Raw genomic sequence first — 13,625 nt, 5'->3', positions numbered from 1 at the left:
GCCCCCTCGGCTGGCCAAAGCTGCCTCTCCTATGACTTCTCCTTTTATACATGGATACAAACAAGTTCCGTACTACGCTCCGGACGTGATTAGTTACCACCCTACACCTTGTACCTGCTAGTTTGAACAAAACGTCCTCCTCCATTGTCCTGTCATCCCATCCTTATCTTCCGAGGGGGCGGTGTGTTTCTCTACCATCTCTTAGGGATGTGTTTATGGAGTTACTTGAGAACTCTGGGTGTTCTTGTACCATCCTCTCCAGTCAGGAATGTGCTTACTTGGCTAGCCAATACCTAGTGTGGTGTTATTTTGCCAAGGCCAGGCCTCCTCTGGTTCACAGCCTTTGATTCCCACTGTTAGCTATGCCTAGGGCTCCAGCAAGGCCTACACCCCTCTCCTTCCCTACCCAAGTTAAGTTCCCGCTCCAAAGAATGAAGGTGCTAGAGTTTCTCAAGGAAATGGTTCTAACAAATTTTTTTACATGGGCAAAACAATTTATATTTTGCCCTAATCTCATTCTCAGAAATGGCAGAACCAATTCAGCTGAAACTTAAAACATCATTTAAAAAGTCATCCTGAGGCACATAGGTGCCAACTCCTTGGGGTACTCCAGCCCTGGAGCTAAGCAGGTGCTTAGCACCCACCAAGCTCTCCCCTCTCCCCCAAGCTCCCGTGCTTCCCGCCTTCCGGCAGCCCCACTGATCAACTCCTCCCCCTCCCTCCCACTGCCTCCTGCAAACCGCTGGTTTGTGGGGCGCAGGAGGTGCTGGGAGGGAGGGGGAGGAGCGGGGATGGGGTGCGCTCAGGGGAGGGGGCGGAAAGAGGCAGCGCAGGGGTGAAGTGGGGACAGGGGCTTGGGGGAAGGGCTGGAGTGGGGGCAGGGCCTGGGACGCTCAGGGGAGGGGGCGGAAAGAGGCGGCGTAGGGGTGGAGTGGGGGCAGGGGCTTGGGGGGAGGAGTGGCGTGGTGGTGGGGCGGGAAGTGGCGAGGCGGGGCAGGGGCTTGGGGGAAGGGGTGGAGTGGGGGCAGGGCCTGGGGCGGACGGGGGGAGGGTCGAGCACCCCCCACCCCCCAGCTAGAGGGGAAGTTGACACCTATGCTGAGGCAGACACCTTGCATGGGAAACCTGAGCCCAAACAATTAAAGTTTGGCAAAGTTATAAGCTACTGAAAACTGCATCTCATCATGGGACATGTCAGGCCACCTTATCCAATGGCAGTGCGGCTCTATTCTGGGCACTGCTGTAATGTAGTCACACACTGAAAACAATGGTAGCTCCCAAGCAAATTGCCACTTCCCAATGCTATTCCTATTGCAGCCGTCAGAATCCAATTAAAACCAGCAGTCATACCAGGTTCCTATCCCCAGTGGTTTGACATAGCCTGACCTATAAAGACAATAACAGCTCAGACGTCTTAGGGCATGAAGATCAAGACCAGAGAATGAGTGTTTTCCTGTATGTGCACACACAAAATCAGGAGTGAAACTGCCAGCTGGGATCATTTATAGCTGGTAAAACAATAGCCCAGGCTCTGTGCCAGGTTACTAGAGTTGCTATTTTTGTGCATGTTCAATTTGTTTTACGAAAACCTCAATAGTGGTTCCAAGTTCTTTTGAATTTCTTTAGTGTGAGAGACATGACTGGAAGGCCGACAGCACATAGATAAGGGGCGATAACATGGTGGCTATTATACAGTACACTGTGTTGTTAGTTACCATGCATTGGGTTAGTATTTTCTATTATTAGTATTTTCAGTCTTTGGCTCCCTTTCTTATGCACCCGTTGGTATGCGTGTAGAATCATAGAAGATCAGGGTTGGCAGGGACCTCAGGAGGTCATCTTGTCCCCACCCCCTGCTCAAAGCAGGACCAGTCCCCAACTAAATCATCCCAGCCAGGGCTTTGTCAAGCCTGACCTTGCAATAGTACTGGGCCATATCGCGTCGGTTTATAAGCAGAAGTCCACACTGACTGCGTGGCTTTAAAGTTTCTGCTTAAAACTGAAAACCCTATTGTGTTTACATTTGGAAGGATTCGATTTTTATCAGTAAACACCGATTTCACTGTGCACCCCAAAAAGTAACCCCCCAAAATTATTTCTAGAGATAAGAACTGAAATGTACAGAGAGGCAAAGAAAGAAAAATGCTACTTGAGAACTTATTACAGTTTGATTTAAGGACATTTACTGTGTATATTTGACCTGCGATGATGTTGACAATTTGTGGTTGAACGGCTGAAAAACTTTAACTTTGTGACTCTCAATGCCTACCGGCGTTAAATAATTATTGTCCAACACCTCCCACCCCCACCATAATCTCACGCAACTGTGAATAAAAATCTAAAAAAAAACGCTTAAAAATAAACATCAATGTTATCCGCTGAAATTATAAAAAACCTAAAAATCTAGTCAGCCACATTGTATTATGCGCCTCACATAATATTTGCAGCACAAATCTAGCCAGTCTCCTCTCTTTATCAGGAAGGCAGTGTTGTCTAGTGGATAGGACAGCGGAGAGCGAGTCAGGAGACCTGTTTCTATTCCTGGCTGTGGCAATGAGCTGCACTGGGCTAGTCATTTCCCTTCCCCCTGCTATTTCCCCTCTCACCCATTGTGTGTCTTTTCTATTATACGCTTTTCAGGGCAGGGGCTGTTTCTTACCATGTGTTTGTACAGAACCTAGCACAACAGAGCCTGTTGGAGTCTCTCGGTGCTAGCAAAATAATGTAATAGGGACTTATGTGGCTCTCCTCCCTATAGTACGTCCGTGCCAGTGATAGCATGATGTCCGGTCACATACGAAGAGCAGTGGGAAGCCGTGTTTCTCTCTACAAGCCTGCAGTTTTGGTTTGGAGGGCAGGTATGAAATCGGAAATGCAGACCGCTGATTTGCAAACCAGATGTAAAGCAAAGGGGAGTCATTTCAAGTCTCCATGTGCGTTTCCTGATCCCAAGCGGGGCTTGCCCATCCCTGCCCAGAACATCTGCGATAGCAAGTCGCTAACAAGATACAATGTGGCCCCAAAGGAAACTTCACACAACTTTTCTCTGTATTTCCAGATCCCCTTTCCCTCTTCCTTGAGGAGAACACAGACTTGGCACGCTGGAGAGAGTTGACACTACATTGTGTGCTAGTTGCTATAACATAACCGCTGGTTTTGGGTGTTAACGTTTTTCATTTCTGCTCCAGTGCCCTGCATTTGAATGTATTTCTAGAACCATTAAATACCTATGCTCCAGAATGGTCATACTGGCTCTCAAAGACTCTTACATTCATGCACATGCCATAGCACCAGATGCTATCAACTACCCTGTCTGAGGAGGCAGGACAGCATGTGAAAAGTGACTTGCTCTGAAGCCCACTGAAGCTAATGGGAATCTTTCCACTGACTTCAACGGGCTTTGGATCAGTCCCAAAGCCCGCCATGTGTCATAGCAGATAATTGAAGGCTTTGATTAGATTGTGGGTCATGACGGAGGCTGAAAGGAGCATAAGAGCTGCAAATATCAGGCCGGAATCTGCTCGCATTTGTACCAGTCATTTAGTCCCAGTGACTTTAGTTGAGCTGTACCTGATTTACATCTTGGTTGTTTCATAACGGGTACAAACGCTGTCTGTTTGGAGAGCCAGCAGTTACTGCTAGCGGGGGAGTGGGGTGGGAGGAAGTTTTGTTTCATGGTCTCTGTGTGTATATAATGTCTTCTGCCGTTTCCACGATATGCTATGCATCCGATGAAGTGAGCTGTAGCTCACGAAAGCTCATGCTCAAATAAACTGGTTAGTCTCTAAGGTGCCACAAGTACTCCTTTTCTTTTTACGAATACAGACTAACACGGCTGTTACTCTGAAACCTGTGCTTAAGGGAAGTGTATATAAGATTGACTGGCAAGATCCGAATTCTAACTAACTAGTGGCAGGACTAGTTACATACAACCTGGGCCCTTTGAGTGGGAGGAGAGGGTAGGGTATCTAACCAGTCAGTTTGTGCACTGATTTGAAGCAGAAACAACCACCCTTGGGCCCAGGATTAGAATATCAGGATCAAGGTGCATTGGCAGAGCTGAGTGGCTGAGCCCAGAACTGAAAGAGCAGAGGTTGTGCAGATTCAGAGCATCCTTCATCGGCAGGGCTGTAGAAGACATAGCAGGTTTGTAGCCCTGGCATAGTAAGGCTGTTGTAGGTCAGGAATGGGTTGGATTGGCAGAGCTATAGGGCAGGGAGGGGCTCAGTATGCAGAAAACCTTCTTGCATCATGTCAGCAGTACCTAAGGATTTTAGTGCTTATACTTTCCAGAGCACCCAGGTCAGAAGCTAAAAAAGAAATCATGTTAGAAAGGTGAGGGCAGTGTACAAAGTAACTTGAATAGGCGTATATTGTTCCTTTGTATATTAATGAGGAAGTGCTGTCCAGGGGGAGGCACCCAGGATGCCTGGGTTCTGTTTCCCAGCGCTGCCATGTAACTTCACTGTGACGCAGGCTAGCCACCTTTAAATCAAGTATGACAAATAACACCACCAAAAGAAGGTCAACATGTGGCCATGCCGAGATGCGTCTTGAGAAGGGGAGTTCATAAGCAACTAAACAGAAAAGCTGGTTAGAGAAGCTGTTTTAAAGAGAAAAGTTAGCCCTGTGGTTAAGTACTGGACTGAGACTAAAGGCATATGGGTCTAATTCCTGGCTCTACCACAAAACGTCCTTTATGACCTTAGGCAAGTCACTTAATCCATCAGTGGCTCATTTTCTCCATCTGTAAAATGGGGTTAATGATCCCTGCTTTGTCTTGTCTCTAGATTGTAAGATCTTTAAGGCAGACTCTGTCTCATGCTGTGTGCCTGGCCTCTAGTCACTGCTGTAATACAAGTAATAACAAAGCATCTTCAGTAAGGGTGGCCTGGGAAAACTTTAATGACATGAATAGTGTCATGATGTCAATGGGACAACCCATGAGCATGCCTCATCAGTGGGAGTGAGGATTTTCAGGAGGCACCCTTTTGTGTGCTGGGAGTGACAATTCCTGGCACGAGGAATCAGCAGACCTCGCCACTGCGAGCCCAGCAATTGCACTGGAGCCTCATCTAGACAAAAAGAAAAGGAGTACTTGTGGCACCTTAGAGACTAACACAAATACTCCTTTCCTTTTTGCGAATACAGACTAACACGGCTGTTACTCTGAAACCTGTCATCTAGACAAATCTCCCACAAACAGATCATAGTTCCCAGACACTTCTAACAGAGCTGCAGCCACTCCCTCCTCTTAACTGCTAGATTCCCAAGGGATTCCCTTTCCCCATATCAGCAAAACAGAGTGTAAAAATAGAGGCAAGTCTGCACAAAAACAATGGCAAATTGTTCCCCGGAAAGGTCACGGTGGCTTCTTAGAACAACTCTCCATCACTAGCTCTGCAAGAAGCTAAAAAAACAAACAAACAAACAAAACAGCGACAAACTTGAAAACGCCTCTCAAGGCCTCTATAGCTGTATTTCCCCTCCCTAAGTCAAAGGGAGCATTATGAACCTTTGGTTACATTTGATAATAAGGTTCCATTTCTAAATGGCTTTCAGAGACTTTACAGGCACGAGTAGCCTGTGTCTGTTACTCTGTGGTTGTACTAGGCCTAGCACAATGGGGCCACGATCTGGGCGGGTCGCTAGGCACTCCCATAATAAATACGATTTAAGTGTTACAAATGATTATAAGCATATCAGTACGAGGTGTTAAGGATCGTTATAATCCACGCTTATAAGCAACCTATTGCCCTGTTAGACTCCATAACTACCAGAGCAATTGCTGAACCATTTATTATTATATATCGGGGGGCGGGGGAATAAGGAAATGAAGGACGCAGAGGAGAACCGGTGAAGATCCAGGGAGACGGCCCAATCCTGCATTCCAAGTGCAATTTTGGGGTGCTCGAGGATCGTAGAGTTTTGGAACATGTATCATGAAAACAGACCAGTCCTGCATCCCTAATTCATGCAACAAGGCCCGTTGAGGGCAGGGGGACACTCATGGGAGCCAGAACAAATGAGGTAGGTGAAGGTTGCAGGATTGGCCCCAGGGTTTTGGCACCCTCTGTTAGCGTTTTGCAGTAGCGTCTACATTAGATCAGTGGTTTTCAATCAGGGGTCCAGGGTCCCCTGGGGGGCCACAGGCAGGTTTCAGGGTATCCACCAAGCAGGGCCAGCATTAGACTCACTGGGGCCCAGGGCAGAAAGCTGAATCCCCACTGCACGGGGCTGAGCCCTGAGCCCCACCACCCGGGGCTGAAGCCAAACCCTGAGCAGCTTAGCTTCACAGGGGGCCCTGTGGCGTGGGGCCCCAGGCAATTGCCCTGCTTGCTACCCCCTAACACCGGCCCTGGCTTTTATATGCAGAAAAACCGTTATTGTGCCACAGGTGGGCCGTGGAGTTTTTCTGGCATGGGGGAGCCTCAGAAAGGGAAAGGTTGAGAACCCCTGACTTATATCGTGGGCTTGATTCTCAGTTAGGGGATGTCCACACAGCAAGGGAAAGGTGCGACTGTAGCACAGAGAGGCATATCCAGGCCCGCTTTAATCTAGCTAGCGCCGATCACAATAGTAGTGACGACATGGCCAGAAGCCCATGCTGCCACAGCTTCGCTGCTTTTGTTACCTGGGGTAGCTAATTCAGGCTGGCACATTTCAATCAGCCCATACAGCAATCACACCTTGTGATGGGGTGTACAAACCCCACACTGGGCAACAAGGGGTGAAGGGATTGTTCTGGGCTCAGCCAGCCCCACCCCGTCACACCTGCAGGAAATGCTCCATCTGCCGGAGGAATTAAAAGACAGGGGATTAGCTCACTGGGTGGCGGAGCTGGAGGTGAGCAGATCTGCATCCCACAGCTCCAGCCGAGCCGAGCTGAGCCGAGCCTAAGACTCCGACTCCGACACAGCTGCCCAAAGGGGCCCTCCCTGAGGGAAGGGAGGACCCACCCTGGAGACAACCAGAGAGGGAAGTATCCTGTGGACCTTAGACACTGGTAACCCCCTCTTATTTACTGTGGTTTGGGTTTCCCCACCAGGGAAAAGGAGTGGAAGGGCCTGGGCTCCCCACCCCACAACCCTCCGCCCGGCAGTAAAGTGTTGTAGCTGTGACCACTAGGCCATGCTCCTCAAGTGAGGACTGTTACACACTTTCACTTGCAGGGCAGACATACCCTCAGATGCACTCACTTTAAAGCCCCTTTACACATGCAATTATAACCATTTTAAGGCCTTAGTTTAACTGAGATTCAATGAGGAAAAGGCTCAAAACATTTTTTTCTTTTTTTTTTAAACTTGCATTTCCCTCACTGGCCGCCACCACCTTTATTAGCCATGCCCCAGTTCTTGAATGAGAGCTGATAGGATACTGATCTCTGCTTACTCTGGGGTCATCTAGTAAATACATCTGATATGGCCACTTCTTCTCCCCTGGGTCCAGTTAGTTTGATGCAGCTTTTGTCCTGCACTAGGAATATTGAGGCAAGGCAGATAACTAGCTGAGCTCTGTCAAGCGCATGGGAAAAGGGACATACTGAGTCGTTTCAGAGAGCAATAAATTACTTGGTCCCATTGCTGATTCTGTATAATAATGAGGAGGTAAAGCTTTCTCATCACTCTCGAGGCTGGGAGTGTAGGGATCCTGGGTTTCAGCATATTTTAATTTATGACTGTGGGAATCCCATTAACAATACAGGTACATGAAAAAAGCACTGAATGGCAGTTTAGACTGTCTTGTAACATGATCATTCCAGAAAGCCTGTCTTTTTTTTCCCTAATTGTATGCAGATAATCAAGCTTAAAGATGAAATCTTCAAAAGTCAGAGTGACCTTATTGTGGTTTTGCTTTTCTTTTGTCTGAACTAAGTATATTTACCAACTTCTCCTTTGTATTTATTTATTTTTTTAATCTAATCCCCATCCCAGTTACTTTGACAGTTGCAAGTACTAAATAAGAACATGGCACTGGGGGTTAAATTGACAAAACCAATGGATTGTGAGGAAGGGCTTGAATATTTCTGGTTGGTTACACTGTGTATTCTGGTGCAACGCGAGACCTTTCTGAAAACGCCCAGCTGGCGTTCTATCACTGAGCTTTTAGGGCATTACATGGTAGACACTTGAATGAACAAACAAAAACAGAATGCATTTTTCATGCCTTTGAATTTTTGGGCTTAGAGTTTATGAAACAAGAGGAGAACCACCGTTTGCCAAGACATTTCCCATGGTGAAAGCATGCCAAAATGCTGATCACCTTTGGAAAGGATGCACGTAGCCAATTAATTTGTCCTGACACTGTTATTTGTGAAGGTTCATCTCACAGCCTCTTCAGAGAAGTCCCTCCCTCCCCATTGGAAACATTTACTCTACAAGTTGAAACTCAATATGTTTCCACACTACCGTGTGGTTTATTCCCTTGTAGGGGAGACTGATGCCCTAAGATTCTATCTACAGGTCTCTAATCTGTTTCACGTAAGTAAGCATCAAAAAGAACAGTGATGCACATTGGGCCTGTGAATACATGTCAATTCTCCAAGCCCTGTAGTTCAAAAACCAAACAAATACAGCTGGTCAAAAGCTGCATTATTTTCAGTGGGAAATTTTGAAGTATTTGGGTGAGGTTTTTTCAGAATCCCCTGTGAAAACGTTTTGCAAAAAACCTCAAAAACAAACGGGAAAAAAACACAAGACCCTGCACACTTTTTGGTGTTCTAAATACCAAAACAAAAATGGTAAAAAAAAAAAAATTGGGGATTTTATTTTTCATTAAAATGCAGAAAATTTTGGCCACTATGACCATCTTCCATGAAGATTTTCATTGAGCTGTTTTGAGTGAAAAATGTCTCCGCTCTCCAACACTAGACAAAGGTTTGTCAATAGCCAATGGCTGGAAGTTGAAGCTAGACAAATTCAAGCTGGAAATAAGGCATACATTTCTAGCAGTGAGGGCGATTGATCATTAGAGCAGTTTACCAAGGGTTATGGGCAATTTTTATATTAAGATTGGATGTTTTTTCTAAAAGATCTGCTGTCGTTCCAACAAGAAATAGGTCAGGGAAGTTTCGATAGCCTGTGTTATACGGGAAGTCAGGTAATATGGAACTAATATGGAACTCATGGGCCAAGCACACATCTTAGGGGCCATGGTGATCAAGCTGGACAGTTGACAGCAAGCACCTGCGCTCACCACAAGCCCCACCTCTGTATTAAAGATGTGGACAGCTGCAATCTGTTCTTCTTTATACAAATAATGGGATTGAGCCTGTGTTCTCTGTGCATCCAAATTTCACATGGATTCCCACTGGGGGATTTGGGTGTGTACGGAATGTCAGACTGGACGCTTTGGAGCGTTTGGTAAGCAGCCAACGCAGCCTCGATAGGAGCCTGACCCTTGATTTCAGTGGGCTTTGGATCAGGACCTATGGAAACATTTGGAGGGCATTCTGTAGGGGCTCACTCATTTTCCACATGGGTTATTTCCAGCAGAGTGGGCTCTTCAGGCATTAGAGAATGTGGCACAATCAGCCAAGGCCCAGTAAAGAACTCCTGCCCCAGGGCACACCTTGCCACCCATGCTGACAATACACATTGGTTCTATAAGGCTGAATTCTTCCACTTTTGAGTAAACAGCTGCTGCAGACGTTTTGGGCTACCTCTGCGTTGCAGGTGGTTGAATTCAAGTAAAATCTGAATGATTCCCCAGTGTCCTGTTTTTAAACATGGCTTTACTGAGCAATGCCACTCTGAACAGCAGCTAGGAAACCATCACAAATAAGAACATATTTGATTCTTTTTATAATGTCACTCATTTACGAGGAAGATGGATCCAATAGAGATGGGCCTGAACCAGTACCCAGAACTGAAAACTACCCCTTCCTTTGGAAAATTCTGTTACAATCATGGAGCTGAATGTTGCTTCTCTGTCTTTCTCTAGATATGCAGGGAGGATTTGGACTGGCCCATTATAAACATCATCATACTTCTGGATCTGATTTTGCAGCTAGCCTCCTGGAGCCAGATCATCCTATAGCCTGGCTTTGATCCTGTTATTCTAGATTCATAGATTTTAAGGCCAGAAGGAAGCACTAGGCTCATTTAGTATCTCATACTAAGCCTCCTGCATAACACAGGCCACAGAATTTCACTCAGTTCTAAAGTGCAGGGAATTATTCTCCCCTAGTATTTCTTCATTTCTAGTCACACTCCAGTTATGGGCTATCAGTGGGTTGAATTCTTCTCCTGGATGCATTCAGGATAAGATTCTGCAGAAGGGCGGCACAGGGTCTGTGCAGGCACTACCTAAGCAGACAAGCTCCCATTAAAGTCCATGAGAGCCTCATATGCAGGATTTCTTCCCATCTATTTATATTTTTCTTTATGCACTCATTTTATGCACATATCCTGACCCTCTCTTATTTTCACATGTTCACCTGAGGTAAATACTCCTTCTCTTTAATGCAGTATTGCATCTGTAACCTGGATGTATATGAATTAAGATCTACTACACTGGCGTTTGTAGATTTGATCAAATCCTTTTTAAGGTCCCAATCCGGCAAAGCACTGAAGCACACACTTAGCTTTAAGCGTGTGAGTAGCTGCTTTGAAAAATATGGAACTAGTCACATGCTTAAAGTGAAACACGTATTCAGGAGCTTTTCTGGATTGGGCTCTGTCCTGGTCTGACTGTCCCAGAGCACCCTCTCATGGCATGACACAGCATTCCATGTTGCTAATCATACCAGGAGATCAACACATCTGTGTCCGCTGGCCTTCTGATGACATTCGTTGTGTTAGTCAATAACACGCCACGGGAGCACCATCTGAATGCTGTTGTCTTGTCCCCATGTCTGAAATCTGGCAAGCCTTTTGGGGGTTGGGCTAGTGCTCTGAACACGGGCTCGTGAAATCCTGACTCACCCTGGAAAGAATTCTGGGATAAGGTGAAAGTCCCAAACAAACACCTGATTGCTGACCCCACAAAACAACGTACAGGCTTCACCTATCCCCGGAAACAACAGTCAACACTGAGCCATTTTAGAACATTGCAAAGCAGCCGCTGTCACCTCCCTTTCACCTTTGGAAGATGAGAGACAAGGCACAATGCGACTCTGGCCGCCAGTCGCAAACTATGGACCCCACTGTAAATCAGTGCCCACTTCGATCATTTGCCAGAGTTCCAACAAGCCACGCCCAAAGCTACCCACCAACTCACTGATCTGGACTTCTCTTGCCATACAAAAAAGGACAGCACTTCGAGCCTCTGCCTCTCTTTCCCCGGGACTTCAGTGGTGGTGACTCGGCCTGCCAGCCAGGTCACCCTTTAGTTCCATCCCTTCCAGGGTGTCAATGTCCCAAACAACTAATGGCCCACAAAACAATGGCAAACACCATTTCTTCAATGCCTCCTTTTCAGCCTCACTCTTCTTCCAGAGCAGCAGCTCCCAGCGCTGCCCCCTGGAGTCCCTCAGCAACTCTCAGCACACAGACACGAATACAAGCTATGCAACTTCCACTTAGCCTGGGCTTGAGTTTTGAGGCCATCTTAGGTTCTCGCTCCACCCAGCTTCTGTCAAGCCCTTCTCACAGAGCAAGAACTCCAGCGTCCCTCACTCCTGGATCTCCTTCCCCTCACTGCACTGAGCTCCTTCCTTTGCACCCCTCCCTAAGCCTGCAGATGTAAGGAGGTGAGGCTAATTAGAGCTCTAGGGATCTAGTTAATCCCTTCTTGGTTGGTGTGGGATTTATACATCGCACTATGGCATGTTAAATTCAGATCCTCACAGGGATTTAGGTGCCTAACTCTCATTGATTTCAATGGGAGATGGGTACCTAAACAACTCGGAGGATCTGGACCTTAGTCTGTTCATGGACTATTTTGTATGGGTTGAACTTAAACTGCTTTGCTAAGGTCCTGATCCCAACCCCACTGAAATCAGTGGGAATCTTTCCATTGGCATTAGCGGGTTTGGGGTCAGGCCCGTTGTCCCAGTGTTCGAATGGTGTCTTGCTGGTGCTTTCAGAGTAACAGCCGTGTTAGTCTGTGTTCGAAAAAAGAAAAGGAGTACTTGTGGCACCTTAGAGACTAACTAATTTATCTGAGCATAAGCTTTCGTGAGCTACAGCTCAGTTGAGCTGTAGCTCACGAAAGCTTATGCTCAAATAAATTGGTTAGTCTCTAAGGTGCCACAAGTCCTCCTTTTCTTTTTGCTGGTGCTTTTAATTCCTCGGTCTGATTATTTGCAAAACCAACAGCCCATTCTCAAGCGCACGCAAAACAAAATGAGCAAAGGAGAACGGGATCCTGAAGGCAGTTAAGTTTAACGGAAATACACCGGGGAGGGTGAAGTTTTCCTGGCGATGAAGAGGGATGGGGTGAGGTGTCAGGGAGAGAGAGATAAAGTACATGCAAACTATCAGTGTTTTTCCCCGCTGGTGTGGGATGACAGCAAAGGAAAGGGCAGGGTGATAAGCAGCTGTGAGGCAGCGATCAACCATGCTACCGATAAACACGCAATGGGTGTTTGCGCCATGTTGCTCACAGGCCAACGTCTCCTCCGCAGGCCAGTGAGCTCTCATACAAAAAAAAAAAACCAACTTGGACAACTGTTTAAAGTGAAGAGTAGAACATGAACACCGCCTGGCCCAGCTCCTCAGGGTGTTGCCCGCTGATCTCAGAAGGTGAAGATCAGCGTATTCAGAGTGCTGTGCTCTGTTTCAGTCCCAACTGTGCCTATTTTGGATGCTTAAGGGGTGCATAGACCTCTTGCTGCTAAATGGTGAATTTCACCGAGAAAAACTAAAATTAGGTATCCTTTTTTAAAATGAGCTTTCTGGAAACTATACACATCCAGGGAGCCTGTTTAGATAATTTGCTGCAAATGGCTAATAGAAGAATACTATTTTTAATCAAACAAATTATTATAGGATCATAGAAAGAGGAAGTGGAAAAGACATATCGCTAGTCCAGTCCATGTCACTGCAAGATTACACCACAGAATGCATGTGATGCTAGCCATTATACAATGAGCTGTGCTGTAAATGCAAGAAAAATGATTAGGGGTATGGAACGACTTCAATACGAGGAAAGACTGGGACTGTTCGAGTTAGGAAAGAGACGCATAAGGAGAATATGATTGAGGTCTACAAAAGTGTGAATGGTGTGGAGAATGTGTATAAGGAAATGTTATTGATCCCTTCATATAACACAAGAACCAAGGATCACCCCATGAAATTAATAGGCAGCAGGTTTAAAACAAACAAAAGGAAGCATTTCTTCACACAACAGACAGTCAACCTGTGGAACTCCTCGCCAGGGGGTGGTGTGAAGGCCAAAAGAATTAGATAAGTCCATGGAGGATAGGTACATTAGTGGATATTCCAAGATGGTCAGAAACATAACTCTGTGCTCTGGGTGTCCTTAAATTTCCACCTGCCAGAAGCTGGGACTGGATGACAGAGGTGGATAACTATAAATTGCCCTGTTCTGTTAATTCTCTACAAAGCCTCTGGCACTGGCCACGCTTAGATGATAGGATACTGGGCTAGATGGATTATTGATCTGACCCAGTATGGCTGTTTTTATACACACACATACACACATACACAGAGTTAATAATT

General features: G+C 46.4%; 2 long non-coding RNA genes across 5 annotated transcripts in view; one reads left to right on the top strand and one right to left on the bottom strand.

Annotated features, from left to right (window-relative positions):
* LOC122461484 overlaps positions 1–2,997 on the top strand; it is a 63,621-nt gene extending 60,624 nt beyond the window's left edge. The window contains exon 5 of the long non-coding RNA XR_006283409.1: positions 2,759–2,997. This is a non-coding gene — a long non-coding RNA (uncharacterized LOC122461484). The remainder of the gene's footprint in view (positions 1–2,758) is intronic.
* Positions 1–11,626, bottom strand: part of LOC119566965 — a 33,489-nt gene extending 21,863 nt beyond the window's left edge. For 2 of the 4 annotated variants that reach the window (XR_005226577.1, XR_006283406.1), the window contains exons 1-2: positions 11,213–11,626; positions 6,635–6,792 (exon numbers count right to left, since the gene is read on the bottom strand). This is a non-coding gene — a long non-coding RNA (uncharacterized LOC119566965). The remainder of the gene's footprint in view (positions 1–6,634; positions 6,793–11,212) is intronic. The other 2 variants (XR_005226578.1, XR_005226581.1) reach the window with 2 other exon arrangements.
* Positions 11,627–13,625: the final 1,999 nt, after the last annotated feature.

This window comes from Chelonia mydas, chromosome 8, assembly GCF_015237465.2.
Source record: "Chelonia mydas isolate rCheMyd1 chromosome 8, rCheMyd1.pri.v2, whole genome shotgun sequence".
Taxonomy (NCBI): domain Eukaryota; kingdom Metazoa; phylum Chordata; order Testudines; family Cheloniidae; genus Chelonia; species Chelonia mydas.
The sequence above is the reverse complement of the archived record's forward strand: the minus strand, read 5'-3'. Positions and strand labels throughout refer to the sequence as shown.